At 50.8% G+C, this 5,349-nt stretch overlaps 1 pseudogene across 1 annotated transcript; it reads left to right on the top strand.

The window, feature by feature from the left end:
- Positions 1-946: 946 nt before the first annotated feature.
- On the top strand, positions 947-1,351 carry LOC116542734 (annotated as a pseudogene). The gene has a single exon (XR_004265338.1). The product of XR_004265338.1 is annotated as an ATP synthase membrane subunit DAPIT, mitochondrial pseudogene (transcript).
- The last annotated feature ends 3,998 nt before the right edge of the window (positions 1,352-5,349 follow it).

Consider the following 5,349-nt stretch of genomic DNA (forward strand, 5'->3'; position numbering starts at 1 on the left):
GTGCTCAAAGGGTCCTCAAGCACCGCCTCCTCCCATCCCCCACTCACCCTGGTCCTAGATCCTCAAATCCACTACCCAGTGCTGGCGACCGCAACTCCCCGACCCTTTCTTGCCGGGACCTGAGGGAGCCTGGCTCCGTTGCTTCACGGGGGTTGTTTGTTGAATGAATTAGCTTTGGCCGTGGGCAGAAGTCAAGTTCTGAAATTTAAGGCAGGGTCTCCTTCAAGGGATGCAAAATCATCAATAGTGTTGAGTCATCAAACTCCCCTTTGCCTGACCCACATGTGTGCACGCTGTGCTGGAAGATGAGAAATTCTAGGGAAGCATCAGCCCTGGTCTCAGCCCTTAAGAGCCACGCAGGCTGGGGGAGTCAAAGCTGGACACAGACACTCCCAGGGGTCAGGGCTGGGCCAGAAAGAGGGAAGAGGGCTGGAGAAGGTCTAGAGGTGGAGGAGAGAGAGCTTCTTGGAGAGGAGAGCATTGAAGGTGAGGCTTTGAGGGATGAATAGGAGTTTCCCAAGAGGCAAATGTCTGGAAGTTGGCTCAACCAGCTACGGTTTGGGGAATGAGGAGAAGGAAGAGGGAGGTGGCTGGAGGGGGCACCTGAGGGTCCAGGAGCTAAAGATTTAGAGGATGGGGCCGGGCGCGGTAGCTCACGCCTGTAATCCCAGCACTTTGGGAGGCCGAGGTGGGCAGATCACGAGGTCAAGAGATCGAGACCATCCTGGTCAGCATGGTGAAACCCCGTCTCTACTAAAAATACAAAAAATTAGCTGGGCATGGTGGTGCGTGCCTGTAATCCCAGCGACTCAGGAGGCTGAGGCAGGAGAATTGCCTGAACCCAGGAGGCGGAGGTTGCAGTGAGCCGAGATCGCGCCATAGCACACCAGCCTGGGTAACAAGAGCGAAACTCTGTCTCAAAAAAAAAAAAAAAAAGATTTAGAGGATGGGTGGCCGGCTAAGGCGGCTTCTTCCGGCCAGGCAGAGCGGTGGATACAGTCGTTGAGGGACCCTGGCTGCGGAATTTGTGGCTTTAGCAGATTGAGATCATGACAGGTCCAGAAGCTGATGAACAATTTCAGTTCACTGGTATTAAAAAATATTTCAGCTCTTATACTCTCAGAGGTAGAAGGAATTGTGTACTGGCCACATATGGAGGCATTGCTTGGATTATCTTATATTTCAAGTTAAGGTCCAAAAAAACTCCAGCTGTGAAAGCAACATAAATGGATTTTAAACTGTCTCCGGTTCTTAACCTCATCTGTTAAGTTCCATGCCTGGAGAAGCTAATCCCAACTCATCATGTGATAATACAATTTGTACAATACATTATGAACCTGGAAAAAAAAAAGATTTAGATCATGTTGGCTGGGCACAGTGGCTTATGCCTATAATCCCAGCACTTTGGAAGGCAGAGGCAGGTGGATCACGAGGTCAGGAGTTCAAGACCAGCCTGGCCAAGATGGTGAAACCCTGTCTCTACTACAAATACAAAAAAAAAAAAAATTTAGCTGGGTGTGGTATCAGATGCCTGTAATCCCAGCTACTAGGGAGGCTGAAGCAGAGAAGGGCTTGGACCTGGAAGGCGGAGGTTGCAGTGAGCCCAGATCACGCCATTGCACTGACAGAGCGAAACTCTGACTCAAAAAAAAAAAAAAAGATTTAGAGGGTATCATGCCAGGTTGGACCCATTCCTGCCTTCGAGAGTTCAGGTGTCGTTGGAGTCCTCTAACCCTTGAAAAAGAAAATCCTAAGAAGTTGCCTTAGGATCAAAACCACGTATCAAAAATAAATATGGTGTTTATAATAGCAAGCATTTATTAAGCGCCTATAATCACCTTCTCTTCACATAACAACTCATTGGAGGCCATGTGCAGTGGCTCACACATGTAATCCCCGCCCTTTGGGAGGCTGAGGCAGGCAGATCACTTGAGTCCAGGAGTTGGAATCCTCCTGGGCAACATAGTGACTCGCCATCTCTACAAAAAATACAAAAGTTAGCCAGGTGTTAGCAGTGTGCGCCTGTAGTCCCAGCCAGAGTCTAAGGTGGGAGGATTACGGATTGCTTGAACCCAGAAAGCTGAGGCTGCAGTGAGCTGTGATCGAGGAGGCACTGCACTACAGCCTGGGCAACAGAGTGAGGCCCTGTCTTAACAACAAAAAAAAGCCAGGTGCAGTGGCTCACACCTGTAATCCAGCACTTTGGGAGGCCAAGGTGGATGAAATGTTTGAGTTCAGGAGTTGGAGACCAGTCGGGCCAGCATGGTGAAACCCCTGTCTCTACTAAAAATACAAAAATTAGCTGGGCATGGTGGCATGTGCCTGTAATCCCAGCTACCAGGGAGGCTGAGGCAGGAGAATCGCTTGAACCAGGAAGGTGGAGTTGCAGTGAGCCGAGATCGCACCACTGCACTCCAGCCTGGGGGACAGGGCGAGACTCCATCTCAAAAAAAAAAAAAAAAAGAACTCATTAGATCCCTACAGTAAACCTCAGAAGTGACACATTCATATGCCCTTTTATGGATGGAGAACATGAAGCACAGGGAAGGGAAGGTGACTTCAGGGTGGCACTGCTGGCAAGCGGCAGGGCTGGGACTCACTCCCTGGCTCACGTGATTCCAAAGCCTACTGTATTGAAAGCTGGAACCCAGGGATCTCCTGCTTCTGAAAGTGCTTATAGAAAGTGGTTGCAGGTCAGGCTTGTTCTAGGTGCCAGGAGACATCCATGTAAGAGATGAACTGTAACCAAATCATGCCATAAACAGACCTGAAGCAGTACCAAGACCGTCACTGGGAGTTGGGCACCCAGCTTTGGGGAAGAGCCGCTGGACTGTCGCTGCTCTGGTGGGACAGCCTCTGGAGAGGAGAGACAGTTCAGCCTCACTCCAAAGGCTGCCTCAGATCTAACCAGGCAAAGACCAGAGCCTGAGCTTCCTTAGTGCTGAATGAGCTGTTCTAGCTCCCGCTTGGTTTCCCCTTTAAGACAGAAAGCTCAATCCCCCATACCATTTCTCAGCCCCAAAGGAAAGTTGCTTTCCTAGTCAGCTACCTTGGGGTGGTGGCCTCTGCCAACCCTGCAAGGACATCCCAAGTCCTGCCTTCCTTCCTTCATTTCTTCTTTCCTTCCTTTTTTTTTAGAGATGGGGTTTCACCATGTTTGGCCAGACTGGTCTCGAACTCCTGACCTAGGTGATCTGCCCACCTCGGCCTCACAAAGTGCTGGGATTACAGGCGTGAGCCACTGAGCCCACTCCCCCACTCCCTTCCTTCCTTCTTTCCTTTTTCCTTTTCTTTTTATTTTGAGACAGAGTCTCCCTCTGTCACCAGGCTGGAGTGCAGTGGCACATTCTTGGCTCACTGCAACCTCTGCCTCCTGGGTTCAAGCAATTCTCCTGCCTCAGCCTCCTGAGTAGCTGAGATTACAGGCATGCGCCACCATGCCCGGCTAATTTTTGTATTTTTAGTAGAGACAGAGTTTCGCCATGTTTTGGCCAGGATGGTCCCGAACTCCTGACCTCAGGTAATCCACCTGCCTCAGCCTCCCAAAGTGCTGGGATTACAGACCTCAGCCACTGCACCTGGCCCAGTTCTTTAGAAGAGAGGCCTCCAGACCTAGGAAGAAGAGGGCTCAGACCAGAGTGGGGCCAGCAGCTCAGGGCTGCCCTCGTTAGAGACGAGGCCTCACTATGTTGCCCAGGCTGGTCTTGTACTCCTGAGCTCAAGCAGTCCTCCAGCCTCAGCCTCCCGAAATGCTGAAATGACAGATGTGAGCCCAGCCCCTTTCTGTGACTCTTCTGTTACCTGTTTATTACATGACCAGGTCTGGGTGCTCCTCTAGGGCTGGCCAATCCATCCTGAAGCCTCAGTCTGCCCCAGCACAAGAGTGATTGTTCATCCCAGCAGGGGAAACTGAGGCACAGATTCAGTTTCCCCAGTTGCAGCAAAGAGCTGCAGGGCCTCTGCCTGTGAACCTAATGACAGGCACCCCAGAGCACAGCTGCTGGTATTGACCGAATCCTTCATGTTCCTCCCTCTACCAGAGACTTGCAAGCATCAGCCCATTTTCCAGGTGAGAAAACTGAGGTCCACACTGAGGAAGCCACTGCCTCAGTGTAGACTTGTGTATTCCAGCTTCAGGATGGGGCTGCTCAAGGCCAGCCCTGTCTCAGCCCCTCCCAGAGACTGGACAGGGGGTTCAGGGAAGGAATTCAGCCCTTCACTGCCTCACTGTTGCTTTCTGCCCACACAAAGCGCAAAGTCAGCCTAGGCCCCTCGCCCAGCCGCCCCCATAGAATAGCCACATGGCCCCAGCTCTGCACTTGGCAAACCCTAAGCAGCTTCCAGAAGCCTCGGTCATGCCGGTGGGCACCTTTCCCAGATACTCTTTTATTTTTTCCATTATTTTGTTGGTAATAAGGAAAAGTCACTTTTTGCATAGAACAGACGGTATTTTCTTTGCTCCCCACAATGTTCAAGCATTTCGTGGCTTCCAGCCTGAGAACAGAGCCAAATCCTTCCCTTGTGCAGATGCCTCATGAAGTTAGAAGCAGCTAGGGAAACTGAGTCTGTGCCTCAGTTTCCCCTGCTGGGATGAACAGTCCCTCTTGTGCTGGGTCAGACTGGGGCTTCAGGGTGGATGGGCCAGCCTGAGAGGAGCACCCAGACCTGATCATGTAATAAATAGGTAACAGAAGAGTCATAGAGTGTCTGGGCTCACGTCTGTCATTTCAGCATTTTAGGAGGCCGAGGCAAGAGGATCACTTGAACTCAGGAGTTTGAGGCCAGCCTGGCAACATAGTGAGACGTGGTCTCTAAAAATAAACTTTAAAAAAAGGAAAAAAAGCCGGGCGCGGTGGCTCAAGCCTGTAATCCCAGCACTTTGGGAGGCCGAGGCGGGTGGATCACGAGGTCAAGAGATCGAGACCATCCTGGTCAACATGGTGAAACCCCGTCTCTACTAAAAATACAAAAAATTAGCTGGGCATGGTGGCACATGCCTTAATCCCAGCTACTCAGGAGGCTGAGGCAGGAGAATTGCCTGAACCTAGGAGGTGGAGGTTGCGGTGAGCCGAGATCGCGCCATTGCACTCCAGCCTGGGTAACAAGAGTGAAACTCTGTCTCAAAAAAAAATAAATAAATAAAAATAAAAATAAAAAAGGAAAAAAAAAAAAGAGAGAGAGAGAGACAGAGAGAGAGACACACAGGGATTGAGACAGGGAAGGACAACATCTTTTTCACTTGATCTTAGCCAAAAGGCCGAGAAGCGATAGGGCAAGATCTTTTTCAAGGCCAAGGTAGTCAGAGAGGCTTCCTGGAGGAGGAGACAGGGTGGTGGTGCTGAGCCTGGA

The sequence above is a fragment of the Sapajus apella genome, unplaced genomic scaffold, assembly GCF_009761245.1.
Source record: "Sapajus apella isolate SASKATOON/1434 unplaced genomic scaffold, GSC_monkey_1.0 scaffold173, whole genome shotgun sequence".
NCBI classification, from domain to species: Eukaryota; Metazoa; Chordata; class Mammalia; order Primates; family Cebidae; genus Sapajus; species Sapajus apella.